Raw genomic sequence first — 14,704 nt, 5'->3', positions numbered from 1 at the left:
TCTACGTAAGCTGCTTCCACACATGCACTGCAAGTTATCTAGACATTACCAGGAGGAGCTGTACTTGAGAACGCAAAAGACATTTAACAGACGATATCCTGGCTGCTTCCTGGTATGAAGTCCGTGTAATGTCTGCCTGAGCGCTTATGAGAATAGAGCAGGTAGCTGTCCCGAGAATTCACAGCGAGCACGTTGGCGTGTTGGTGACGTTTCTACCATGTATTTCTGCAAAACCGGAAGAAAACAAACATCCGAGGGTGGAGAAGAAGGGTCGTTAACACAAAGGCAGCAATGAAAATGTCTAACTGGAGAGACGGTGAGATTCTGGAACTTCTGTCGGTAAGGGACGACACCGAAATTGCCAGACAAAACCAAGGGATGGCAAGAGACCCAGCATAAACTGCTGCTTATGACAAAATTACGAACTGGCTACGAACTGTGGTGTAATCCACATCATGTCCTACCTCCTGCACACTCTACCCAGGCACCACCTTTTACCTCAACCAAACAGAGTATTTCCAGTAGGTGAGAACGCTTCAGACACAGAAAGTCTCCTGTTGTATTCTACGAAACTCCGCACAATGTCCAGACCTGATTCTGCGAACATTAGCTGGAGTTCACATGAGAAAACGACTTGTGATTACAAGTACATGAGCACAGTATTAGACCGATATACTGATATCAGTATTGGTGCATCCCTCATAAAACTAGGTGTCAATTTTTCTGTTGATCATCAGTTGGCTTTCGACAGATTTCTATTCCATAGGGCCACAAGATCTACACTCTTAGAATCAACCTTTTCATGTCCGAACTTTCAAGGACCTGCATCCTCTCCTACACCCCACAGACCTGCTTTAGGATCCTCTAACTGGCATGGCTCATAAAGCTATATTTTTTTTCTATCAGCAGATTGTTTGATAACCTTGCAGAGTGGACTGATCCTGTGTTAACAGCTTGCTCGTATCTGCAGCCATCGGCCCCTCCAGGGAGAAGCCTCTCATTCCGCAAATGTGCTCAATTAAAAAGAGCAGAGTGCTTAGAGAGGGGCAGCGAGGGGCCATTCCCTGCGCCTGTTTGATCTGGATTTCCTAATTGGTCAATGACAACACATTACCAGACGGGCGGACGCTTGATCCACGGAGAGGAGGCTTTTGACTGCAGCGGTTCGGCCTCTCTCACCTCCCCTTCCTCCCCCATACACCACCGTCCTACATGCCCCGTCCGTGACCAGGCGGAGTGTGTGTGTATGTGGGAGGGGGGTTGATTTAGAGGTTAGGTAGCACAGGCTGCCGCATATCTGTGTCACAAATCTTCCTCATGGAGCCGTGGGGGGGGCACACACGCACAAGTAGTGATGAATCCCATGCAACAGACCTCCACCTCCTCAGCCTCTGATCAGGTCCACACCTCGCTGCTCGCACTGCTCTAATTTGCCAGCGATTGCGGGCTGCCGTGTTTTGATTGCTATTGTGTAAATGAATCGGGATGCGTCTCATCTCACGTGTGGCTGTGAAGAATGCCAATGTGTCTGGGGAGAAAAAGGAGAATCTCCAGGGGAGCAGACGTAGCAGAGTCCTCAATCAAACAGTGAAGACATTTATTCAATATTTCTTTTTGTGCACATCTTAGCGGAGGCCTCTTGAATTATTTCTTTCAATGCATATCACTTCACCCATCCCACTGCGTGGTGCTCTTTGTGAAGTCAGTACAGCATTAAAAAAACTGAAGGTAAGCCAAAGAGCGTGGAAGTAGTCTCAGTGATGCGGATCACATGTTTGTAGAACAGTACGTCTCATTTTATATAATCTTACAGCGGGCTAAAAATAGCATCAGATGAATATTGAATGCTAGGACAGAGGAGGCGTTATGCAATTCAAGACTTATGCTGTCAAATGGAGCGATAACAGCCTCGTCCCTTCACACACACACACATATACACACACAAACATCACATAATCTCTTTCACACAAGCTACAGAAAAGAAACAGCTCGCACAAATGCTTTATAGTGTGAGGAGTTGTTTATTTATACCATTATGTGCTATCAAAGGGTGCTTTAAGCTTATTTGAAAACCCAGACTGACATATCACTCCTTAAATAACGCAGTGGTGAGCTGGGGAGGTTTATTTTGCCATGTCATTAGTGCAGTATTATAAATATTCAATATATGACTGTATGAAACCATGGACAGATTATGAGACAATGGGACCCTGGACATAGATATGCAAAAGGCCCCACCACCTCTCCTATAGCAGCAAGACACACAAACATAGTGGATGGATTGTCTCTTTGTAGTTGTTATGCATCTCTTTGTTGTCATTTTGTGTTTTGTGTTTGTTTTGAGTCTCTCTGTAGTTGTTTTGTGTCTCTTTGAGTCAGTTATGTTAATTTCTTTAGCTATTGTGTGTCTTTGTAGTTCTTTTGCATCTCTTTGCATCTCTTTGTGGTAATTGTGAGTCTCTCTGAAGTTTATTTTGTGTCTCTTTGCAGTTCCTTTGCATCTCTTTGTGGTCTTTAAGAGTGTCTTTGTGGTAATCTTGTCTTTTTTGTCATTTTGTGTCTCTCTGGGGTTGTTATGTTCATTTCTTTAGTTATTTTGTGTGTCTTTGTAGTCCTTTTGCATCTCTTTAGTTGTTTTGTGTCTCTTTGTAATGTTTTGCCCATTTTTGTGGTTATTTTGTGTCTCCTTGTGGTTTTTCTATGTGTCTTTGTAGTCATGTTGTGTTCCCTTGTGTTCCCACATGTTTGTGTGTTGTTCATTTGCATCTCTTTGTGGTCTTTTTGAGTCTCTTTGTGGTCATTTTGTGTCTCCTTATGTTTGTATTGAGTCTCTCTGCAGTTGTTTTGCCTGTTTGTGTAGTTATTTTGTGTCTATTTGCAGTTCCTTTGCATCTCTTTGTGGTCTTTTTGAGTCTCTATGAGGTGATTTTGTGCCTCTTTGATGCATTGTTGTGTTTTTTGGTCATTTCGTGTTACTTTGTGGCTGTTTTCAGTCTCTTTGTAGTTGTTTTGTGTCTCTTTGTGGTTGTCTTGAATCTCTTCGTGGTTGTTTTGTGTGTCTTTGCGATTGCTTTGTCAGTTTTTGCAGTTCTTTTGTATCTTTTGCACTCTTTTTGACTCTCTGTGTGGTAATTTAGAGTCTCTTCCTGGTTGTTAGGTGTTAAGTTTTGATTGACATTCTGCAGGTGAAAGCCAGGTGGGGCCCTGACACTTTGGGCCCCTCAGCCTGTGCCCGGTAGGCCTGTTCAGTAATCCATCCATGTATAAAGCAGAGAAAAGCAAATCCTCTCATTTAAGAAGCTGAAACCAGCATATGTTTAGCATTCGTGACAAATGACGATTAATGAGCAAAAATCAATTTTCAGTCAACTAACAAATCGATTCATCGACATTTAAGCACGCATTCACCTTACTATCGCAGAGAGGACTTTTCTACCTGAGGATCGATGCCTTGTATAATATCCCTATCTTGTATGTTCATGGGCGTTATTTAGCTACAACTCATCTCTAGCTGTTGGCAAACAACAGAGCTCCACATCATCCATCAGGGAAGTTGAGGTAGCTTGACAGGTGAACATAAACAATGCTGCCTGCAGTCGGATTTCTAGAAGTGTATGAGACACACACACACACACACACACAGCTAAAGACAAACACATAAACAGACAGACAGAGAAGGAAGGCGTGAGAGGGAGCGAGACACTGAGGGAGAGGAGGAGAGACGCACTGGATCAGAGAGGAGGAGGAAATGAATGCTGCAAGAAGCGGGAAAAGCTAAGAAATTCCGTATCCTCCTGTTTCGCCCCCCGAAAACTGCTGAACCATCAGCAATTACAGGCTGGCTGGGTCATGAATCTCTCTCTGCAGTGGTCTGCTCTCTCTCTGCTGGGTGATACTGCAGAGGTGTGCGGCCTTAGTCACCTGGCCGGCAACAAACACACACACACACACACACACACACACACACAAAGAAAACAATGTAAAGCTGCTGCGTGATCGGCGACTATTACTAATCCTCTGTGCAAATCAAATTGACACTTTGCATCTCCTTTTCCATGACTGCAAAGTTTACGCTGTCAGGAGCGAGCTGATATGCAAAGCAGTTGTTTTTACAGACGCACAGGTGAGCGTGATCCATGAGCGGCGGACCGAACAGGCTGTCACGGTGATACAGTACAAGCAGCCACGGGACAAAAGGCGAAGGGGGAGCGCAGGCACATACGTCAGGACACAAGTAGAAAGTGCTGAGCATATAATTAGCTAATCCAGTAGAAAGCACAGATAGGCAGTCACTTAATTAAAATGATTAATTAAGGGCAATAAAAAAACTTCCTTCTTTCAAAACTGCTGTCTATAATTACAAGTGACTCCCTCTTCTCTGTGGCAGAGGGCTTCAATATGCGTGCGTGCAAGTACGTTTGCATGTGAATGTGTTTGTGTGTGCGCACGTGATTTGGTGTATCTCGATGAGAGGGAGGGAGAGAAGTCAGTTTCTGCGGCTCATTCAGCGTTAGGATCCTCGACTAATGAGATTAGTCAATAATGGATTGAAAGCAAGCAGCCTCCCCTCCCCGACACAATGGCCAGAGAGGCTGCCCTGTCAGCGACACATCCTCCACTGGTCGATACGCGCACACACAAACACACTCGCACTTAGAAACACATCCAAACAACAGGGGCCACCTTTTTAACATACAAATTGTGTTATAATATCGAGCGGCGCCTGCTGGAGACAGTGCTACGTGCCTCGAAGGCCGCAGACAATTCTCTGGGATTTAAATTCAAATTGGGAGTATATCTCGTCTTGATCTACAGAAAAATGGATATTGTAGACGTCATGCCGGGCCTTCGAAAGCCCTAGATCTCTTTCATCACATGAATGAACGCTTCGTGGAGAACACCAGGAGAAAAAAGTCCCGCTCGATCCTCCGCTGCAGAGTGTCTGAGCCCGGGAAGGACAAACAAGTCTTGAGAGTTGAGAACTCTTCTCTTCTCAGATAAACAAAGACATGAAACGGCGCTTTAAGGCCAGCTACAGCACAAACAGAGCTCTTTTCAAACGTGTGAACAACCTGCTCGCGAGGGTAAAATAAACCTTGCACAAACAAGACGCAGCAAGCCGCCGCTAGTTTGCAGAACCTTAATGCGTTTACAATAGTGAGTCTTACATAAAGAGGAGCTTTAAAGCACCAGCAAACACCGGGGCTCAATCGCTCGCTTGTAGTCATGTTGAAGTTTAGAAATCTGCTGTTGCAACAATTCAAACTTGCTCTGAATGACACCTATCAGTCGAGAAATGTGGTGGGGGGTTTCTTAGCCCTGGGTTTTGTCTTTGAGGTTAAATACTGTCTGTCCTACAATGGGAAGAGCTTGTTGGATGTATCATGCTGTGCTCATGTGGTCCTCCAGTTTAGCGGGTTGAGTTTGGAAGTTGTTCTTTGGACTTCAGTGTGTTCATGACCTTTAAGTCATAATGTGGAAATAACATGGACGCCACAAAGAAGATGTGTTGTATTTTACTTGTTACAGCGTTTAACGATACAGTGTAGATTCATGTTGCTATCTAAGTGTGCGGAAACAGTTTAAAACTTTATATTGCAAGGACAAATTTGTTGCTACACCAGTATCCCCTAAAACCTCTAAAATATTGTTTCATCTTGTTATTAGAGTTCATGCTAATAAATAACTTTTCTAATTAATCTAGGTCACTCTACATGGACAAGAACTGACTGTCACAACCTAATATCCTACCACAAAATACATGTGAGCAAAAATTTAGATGCAATTAATAACATCAACCAAACATTTAATTTCGTCCACCATGTTTTTGCTTAACGTGACGTCAACTAAACAAGTCCTGTGCCAATATTTTCACCAACTTTCTGTGTTGTTATTCTGACTTGAACTAATTTTTCCGATAATCTGACACCACCTGAATGCAGGGTTAGATCTGGACACTGGGCGCCTATATGGCACCTATTCAGTCCAATGGGAATTGCTAGCCCGGCGCAAATGGCAAAAAACTGTTTCTAGCTTCTGGCTTTACTTCCGCAATAAGTGGAACACGCTCAGTATGTTTCTCCTGCTGGCCCCGCCCGTAAGTTCCTGCTCGGCCTGTAGAGCTGACGTCACAGATTTTCATGTGCTCTTCTGGGCTCGAGGAAAGCTTTACAAATATAAAACCTCCATGGATGAAAAAAGTCATAATAGATAAAGTCATAAGTCTTAAGTTTGAGGTGTCCTGTCAACAGTTTTACAAACATCTCTTATAATGGAGGTCTAAAATGCTGTTATGGGCCGCAGGGAATTTTTCACTGCAATACCGCGAGTGGCCACTGGGAAAAAATTGGCAACAAGACTGAGTGGCATCTCTGGGAGTCTGCAACACCCTCTTATCCCAACTTGTCAAATACATCTGCTTTGTCGGTGGACATACACGTCAAAATGTGACAGGTACCCTTCTGCGTCAGTTTTGGACGCTCAGCGACAATGTGCTCAGTATATCATGTCTTTTCAAAATACACTTTAGTTTTCACAGCCCTTTTGAAATAAACCTACAGTGTTAGTGAAACACTTCATTTTTAGGTTCATTTCCTTCAGTTTAGGCAACCAAAAACTGTGGTTAGCTTTTTGGTTTGGCTTAACAGTCACACAGAAAGTGAACAGCGGGCTCCCGGGGGAAAGTTTGTTGGACCCATCCACCATCCTTCCCACCCTCCCTGTACGGACTTTCCTGCTCTTTATATTTCTGTAGTTGCTAGGGGCGTAATAAGCTGATGCTGCCCATTGTGTATCATACCACCAAGAAGGGTGCCTCGGTGCATCTATGACGCCAACGTCCACTGACGCTAGTATTTCACAAGTTGGGTTGTTGCTTGCTGCTTAAAGCACAGCGCCTAGTGCGTATCATACTGCCGCGTTAGGTGCCTCTGTGTGTCGGTTTCTGACGCCGACATCGCTGACAAAGCAGCGGTATTTGAACTGCTCACAGCCTGAGCAGATGTCCTTCAGATACTACTCAGGGCTGAAAAAACCCTATGTAAGATTCGGCAGTAAATGGCAGCAGAACTATTTTTAGTTCAACATTTTCTATCATTAAGTGTCAAGTCTCTATTAATGAAACTAAATACAGTCAGTAGCAGGAGTAAGTAAGACCACTGCATTAGACGGATGTATTAATATTACAGCAATTTGCATACCATTTCTAATTCCTTTGATATGCGACCATTGTTATGTAAAGCACGTTAAGCAATATCATTATGTGTAATTTGCTAAGTTGATATAAACGTGTATAAATGCAGGGAACAGTATTAAGTGTTAACTAAACCCAAACCCTTGTCTGTAGGTGTCTATGTCAGATCCTATTCAACCCAGTAACATTCAGATTGGCTCGCATGGCACTGTGGCGTGTTGGTGTTCCTGTCAGGTCGCCTCCGTGGCCGGGGTCAGCGCCACGCTGCCAAAGGTCAACCCCCTGGTAATTTGTTTTACCGCTGCCCCACCACCGTCCAAACACAAGGCGTCGTATCAGGTAAACCAATTATTATCTGACATGAATCGGAGGGCAGAGAGGTCCCACATGACCACTTCCTCTATTATTAGCGATGTGTCTCTTTCTCTCCGCGAAAAGGCACCTTGTCCCTGATTCCCAGCGTGTCTTTGCTGCCGCTTATCAGCTGCCAAGTGACTCATTTACCTGCAATGTGCAATTCTGTGTGGGATTTAAAAGGTAATTTAACCTACATTCAGACAAGAAAATGAATTAAGCTCCGCCGTTTCTCTCTCTCTCATTTTGCCTCCCTCTTCCTGTCTCAAAAGCATAAACAGCAGTCAAAACGGAGAGCTTTTCTCCTGCTTAGTATTCAGCTGTAATTCTCCTGGGTGGACACCATGCTGTGTAGACAATCTGCATTTTGATTGGTGTATACTGGAAGTTTCCGCACGGCTCTTTAAAAAGCGGATGCACTGGAAAACAACACAGAATGGCCATTTAGAAATGGATTTCTAAGAATATTTAGTAGACTGTGCTGTGGAATAGCAAATAACTGGGTGAGATTTATCTTGTTTCATTAAGCAGAGCCGGCGCTGACACGAGGATATGATGTGAAACTGATCGTTTGCTGCGCTGCGACTGTGTTGGCCAACATGGAAATGCCAGCGATATATAACCCTCTCAGAGAGCCATTTGTACAATCTCACCATTAGGAGCCACTTTGTTCCTGTAGCCCCTCTGGCCTCAAACCAGGCTTCAGCCTCCGATGGCTGTAACCATGGCAACTGCCTTCATTCAACACTTGCAAATAATGAAGACAATGTGTTTTCCATTTAGATGAGCTTTTTTTAGTGCAAGAAGATATGGAGAGTCCACCCTGACTGTTTCATTAAGGGGGCTTAATAACATGATTCCTTTTGCTGGATGCGCAGTACACGAGCTGAATCGAGGATTAAATTGGTCTGGTGGGACGTGAGTCAATACCAGTGTTCAAGATTCAATATTATGTCCAACAACTAAACTTGGAAAAGTTGTTTTTCTTCCTGGCCTCGGCGGGCTCGAGTGTTGTCGGGAGAAACATCAGAAAATGGAGAAGTGCCTCGGGCAAAAGAATTTAGTATCTTGATCACACAAAGCAAAACAAAAAGTACATGGAAGGCAAATGAAAAGTAAAAGTGTGGGCTCTTCAAGACGCTCAGCAGCCTGTTGATTAGATTTGACTTATAGCTGCTGTGGACGTCTTTAAACTACTCTCCATCTACATCATTCCTGTCAGTAATTATGACAACATACTCCCAAAGTTACTTGCTGATATCTGCAGTACCTAATGTACATACTGTAATATTACAGACATGTGCAATGATACTGACACTTCGGGTGTGTTTACTTTTGCATTCACTTCGAAATACAATGATTTATGTTGCAACCTGTTTCATCATCTGTCCACTGACTTTTGTGCCCTGTCAGTTTATTACAGTGGTGGAATGTAACTATGTACATTAATCAGTCCCACACTTTTGAGGTACTTTTACTTTACTTGATGATTTTAATCTCATGCCACTTTCTACTTCTACTCCACATCACTGTGTTCTTTTCTCCACTACAACTATTTGATTACTTTAATTACTAGTTACTTTACAAATAAAGATTTTTGCACACGAGCCATATAGAAATACGCAAGTGCAGCTGGGACGATTAGTCAGTGGATTACAAATTACTTGTTCACAACACTAATGATAAGCTACCTGTTACCCATGAATCCTGCAATTATATGAGGTAGCTGACCCATGCTAAATAAATGTGCATTCCAAATGTATGTTTAACATTAAAACATCATGTATAAATGTATAAAGCTATCAGTAGCTCTTATTTAAATAGCTTAGCATTGCATTGTGCAGTGGTTCCCAACTGGTGGGTCACGGGTCCATTCTGAATGGACCGCAAGTGACTCACAAATGTGTCAAGTTTGTAAAAAACACACTTTATTTTTGAAGTAAAATGAATTTCAGGCACAAGTTTTTATTCTGAAGTGCCGTTTCCTGCTGTAGAGTGAGTAACTAAGACAGCAAACTAGCTGGAAGACATGGCCGAATGCAAGTATGATGCTGAATGTACTAAACTGTGCGGACCTTGAACTCATGACTAAGGAGAAATCTGGACCCCATGGGTGCACCAGTCGGGAACCATAGTATTGCACCATAAAAGGTATGTTTATGCTTCCCTTTTTAGGCAGCTCTATATATTATTGTTGGCCCAGTGTAATATGCACCTCAGTGTTTTACAGTATTGTAGTAGGAGGTCCCTGCCACATCTATCTTTCAGCTAAGGGGTCCTTGGTCTGACAAAACATTGAAGACGCCTAGTTTAAGTCGTTTTTTTTGTTTGTTGTTTGTTTTTTCAAATATGAGGCCTGGCTGTTTTTTCTTCTAATAATTTTAATTATTTTGATTTATTAAATTGATTAAAATTTTTATCTCCATTGAATACTCTTACTGTCAATACTTAAATACACTGACTTACACTGACTTTTACTTCAGTAACATTTTCAAAGCAGGGCTTTTACTAGTAACAGATTGTTTTTACAATGTGTCATCAGCAGATGCTAATAGTTAAATAAAACAAAAATCAAATGTTGTTTACTACTGCCATTCTGCCTTCCATTAAGCACTTTCCTGCACTTTAGATACATTTTTATTTTTTTATTTATTGCATTTTTATCCTCACTGAATGTCCTGTGTCTTATGTCTTTGTTGGAACGCATCACTTCAGTGTCAGAACTAATTTCATTGTGTTCTTATGCAATGACAATAAAGGCTTTCTAGCTCTAGTTGTAGTACTTTTACTAAAGCAAAGGATCTAAATACTTCCTCCACCAATGGTTTACCATAGCGACACTGCCTTTACCAAGATATCTAATGTTATCATAACTGTGTCAGCGTGGATTTCTCCAGATACTCCGGCTTCCTCCCACAGTCCATAGACGTGCAGGTTAACTGGTGACTCTAAATTGGCTGTAGGTGTGAATGTGAGCGTGAATGGTTGTCTGTCTCTATGTGTCTGGAGACCTGTCCAGGGTGTAGCCCCCCTCTCGCCAAATGTCAGCTGGGACCCCCAACAGGATAAGAGGTTACAGAAAACAAATGGATGACTGAAAGAAACTTTGGTTTAACTATGAAAATAAGACCAGAGTTGTAATAAAACAGACATGTACCATTAGTATCTTGGGTGAAAAAGCTCAGATGCGAACAGAGAATAAAGTGCATGCTTGTAATTCAGTGTATGTGTGTGAGCGTGTGCAAACACACACATGGAAGGAATGGAAAGAACTCGAGGGGCAGGAGTCTCCTTTCCACTGTTTACAGGGAAAACTCCCTGGAAGCGAAGCCAGCTTTCCAGGGCCAAAATTAATTCAAGAGTTTTACAAATCACTAGACAGGAAACATGGTGTTGTTCTCCACTTCCACCTCTCCTCTTTCGCAGCCCAGTAAACATTCTTTTGATTCGCTGTGTTGTTCGCTCACAAGGAAAAACACACAAAGCAGATAGTTACTCTAATTCCTTGATGACAACAGTTTATCTTGCAGAGTGGAGTGCATTTCATGGAGTGCAGCTTGTTGCCTCGTGTGGTGTCTGTGTTAACACAAAACCCTTTAAGACTATTGACTGGAGGAGCTGCTGTCAATAGAATTCCTATGATTTCTATTCTTGCTGTTGCTGAGCTTTGTGAGCCGACAGTCTGAGGACTCTGTTCTCCCGCTTCCCTGACAACAGCGGTAACCTTTATATATATATATATAAAAAAAAGTAGGAAAAAAAACAAGGGCACCACAATACCACTTCAGAGTAGGTTTGTTGCTACAACAAACAATGCGGTGAGCTCCGGTGCTCGTGTGCGCAGGGGCCACAGTGCACCGTGATTGATATACAAGAGATAAAACACTGTTTGACTCCTGAATCCGGCTCCAATCACACGCTCTCTGTGACGCACTCGCTGCACGCTATCTCTGCCACACACGGCCCGAGCTGCTGATAAGCAGGGCTGAAGCAGTCATATCTACCTCTTGTGGAAGAGTTTCTTCTTGGATAAATAAACTACTTCTAAAAAAATCTACGTGCATGGTGCTGAGGTGCTTTGTGGATTTTGGTAGCCTAAGTGGAAGCTGACAGCAATACAGATCCTGGCAAAACACAAGCACTTTAAGGCCTGAAACGATTAGTCAATTAATTTATTAGTTAGTAGTTTATATCACTGTAAATCAGAAATACAAGAAAAGGAAGCATTGTTCTGCTGCCTTTCTTAAATTCATAGCTACTGACAGAGTCACTCCTAACCCTCGGGGTGGCGAAATCATAAATCAGTTATTGGAAAGGGAAGTATATTGGATATACACTTTCCTTGGAGCCACATGACTTGAATGAGACATTAGACTTGAATCCATTTTTGAAACTTCTACTTTAATGTCTAACCTACATTGTTCCTCTGTGCCTACAGGTGAACTCGTAAGTAGGTAAAGTTGAGCCACTACAACCCCTTCTGGCACAAGCTCCCCCCCCCGCCTCCCTTTCCTTATTAAGACAGGTATATTTCACAAGGGTATAGGTTTCATTTTAACATCAGAGGAACACATGTGAGACGGGGGTTTTTGGTCCTACGGCAGAAAATACTGAGCATTCTGCTGAATTCTTATGCCCCAATGTATGCCTTTCTGCGTCAATTTATGGTGTATAGATGTCTTTAACTCTGTCAGTGATGCAGTGGTTAGCATTGTCACCTCACAGTAAGACAGTTCCTAGTTCGAACCTGGGGTGGGGGAGCCCTTCTGTGTGGAGTTTGCATGTTCTCCCCATGTCAGCGTGGGTTTTCTCAGGGTACTCCGGCTTCCTCCCACAGTCCAAAGACATGCAGGTTAATTGGTGACTCTTAAGGCTAGTTCACATTACACGATTTTCACCCTGATTTTGCGTCGCGGACTCTATCGTAATCTTTTGAGTGTTCATACCTGGTGACGTGTGTATCCGTCATCGGGAGTGTCGCCAACTGCGTTACGACCTGTGTGTGCACACCACAAGATTTCTCCACCGACGTCACCAAACTACGTTTTTTTACTTGGAGACGACACATCGTAAAGGCATGGATATTCTTCCCAGTGTTGAATCAGATCTGCCTCCAGGGCTTGGGTCCCAACACAGCGCGCTCCCCGTGATCCTGTGGACGCCGCCATTGTTGTTGTTGCCAGATCTTGGGAGAGAAACAAGCAACCAGGGCTATGTAAACAAGCCCAAAAGAAGCGACTATCATGTGTTTAAATAACTTATTAGACGGATATATATAGAGGAAGGTGACGTTTAGAGAGCAAGCCCAAATAAGCAAGTCCACTTTAGAAACAAGCTCAAAGTCGCAGCTAATAAGTGGACCTGGCAACCCTGCGACTTGTCCTCCTCACATTTCTTCCGTCCTCCTGTGTGCTGATGTGGGACGTATCCTGCCTCTCATTGGCTGATGCTCTTTGTCAGTCGTCTCAGACTTTTCGTTTTCTAGCATGCCAGATATCCAGTCCCAGTCACAGACAAGTGGGCGACTTGCTCGTAGGCTTGTTCACACATGAGGACTCGTCGTGGCAGACTATCTGCCGACTCACCTCCGATCCAAGGTGGCTCTCAAGATCCTCTGCCACGTCAAAATCACGGTGAAAATCATGTTATGTGAACTAGGCTTAAATTGACTGTAGGTGTGAATGTGAGTGTGAATGGTTGTCTGTCTCTATGTGTCAGCCCTGTGATAGTCTGGCGACCTGTCCAGGGTGTACCCCGCCTCTCACCCAATGTCAGCTGGGATAGGCTCCAGCCCCCCGCAACCCCTAACAGGATAAGCGGTTACAGAAAATGAATTGTCTTATTTAAATTGAATGTTCATATTGAAATGTTGTACAGTAGAATATAGTTGCTACTGTCTTCATTGTTTACATTTTGTAGCGCACCTGTTGGATTCTTTGCTAATCGGCATGTGATTATCTAAAAGACACACCTGATGGCAATTAAGCACAGAGCGCATCTGGTGAAGCAACATGGGAAATGTGTGGTTCGTTCCTTTAATGTAAGCTGTTAATACAATAAGTGTCGACCTGAGAATGTTGGTGTTGGTGTGTTTTTACTTTTGGTTCTGTTGGACTGTTGATAGGACAAAAAAGCAATTTGAAGAAGTCTTGAAACTTGTAATTGGCAATTCTCACTAACTATTAACATTTTAAAGACTAAACATTAATCGATTAATCCAAATAGATTGAGTGAAATTGAAGCCAACTGTTATTAGCGACTAGTCTTTTGCTTGAATGCTGCAAAATGTAGAAAACCCTCTTCAGCATGTAGCCGCTCATTGCCTGCTGATTGTAAAGCAGCAAGAGGAGTTTTTATGGAGAGCTCGCGTGATTGGTCCACTTCAGCTCAGTTCACCACATATATTTTTAATGAGACAAGCCTTCTTGATAGAGAGGGAGATTGCTGGCATGACTGATGATGCATTACATCTCAACTGGGTATTTGATAAAAGATCTTTTATGCGGGTCCTTTTATCTTCTGAAGTGATCACAAATAATGATACTGAATTAGCTTTTAGCCATTTGTGGTCCCAAGGCATTAGAGACGTCCCTTATGAAATCATCCGTCCTCATGACTGACACTGGATACATTTAAGTCTCTGTTTTAGCTGCCTGTAGAGATGGAAGCCAGTCATTTGTCACCTTGTAGTGGCACATCTTTGCGTGGTCATATCCAACACAGAGGCTCCGCTAATGTTTCATATTGGCTCTCAATGTCACTGCTACACTCACACACACACACACACACACACACACACTTTTAAAAGCACAAACACTGTTAAAGCACTTTAGAGCGTGATACAAGAGGACAACATGTAGCTAAAGGTTAAAGAAAACACAACAAAAATGAAGACTGCAGGAGAATTTTGATTAATGTTAGACGTCCACACACACACATATTCCCAAACCACCACCGGAGAGGGACGGAGGCTGCAGCGAGGCTGTAAGAGACCACCAGGTGTGACCTATTCATTATTTACCTACAGAGGCAGGCTAGCAGCGTCTGCACGCTGTGCACAGCCCTTCCTTTGTAGGAGAGATGTGTCAGGATCAGATGAGAGAGGGCACCTTTGTGGATAGACATCTTTGTTCACACCCTGCCTGTCTGTCGCCCTTT

The 14,704-nt window shown here is 43.2% G+C and overlaps 1 protein-coding gene across 3 annotated transcripts in view; it reads right to left on the bottom strand.

Annotated features, from left to right (window-relative positions):
• Positions 1–14,704, bottom strand: part of LOC126399582 (zinc finger MIZ domain-containing protein 1-like) — a 160,979-nt gene that overhangs the window by 68,838 nt on the left and 77,437 nt on the right. The gene's annotated exons all lie outside the window — the stretch shown is intronic.

The sequence above is a fragment of the Epinephelus moara genome, chromosome 13, assembly GCF_006386435.1.
Source record: "Epinephelus moara isolate mb chromosome 13, YSFRI_EMoa_1.0, whole genome shotgun sequence".
Lineage (NCBI taxonomy): Eukaryota > Metazoa > Chordata > Actinopteri > Perciformes > Serranidae > Epinephelus > Epinephelus moara.
This window is presented reverse-complemented; position numbering and strand designations above follow the sequence as displayed.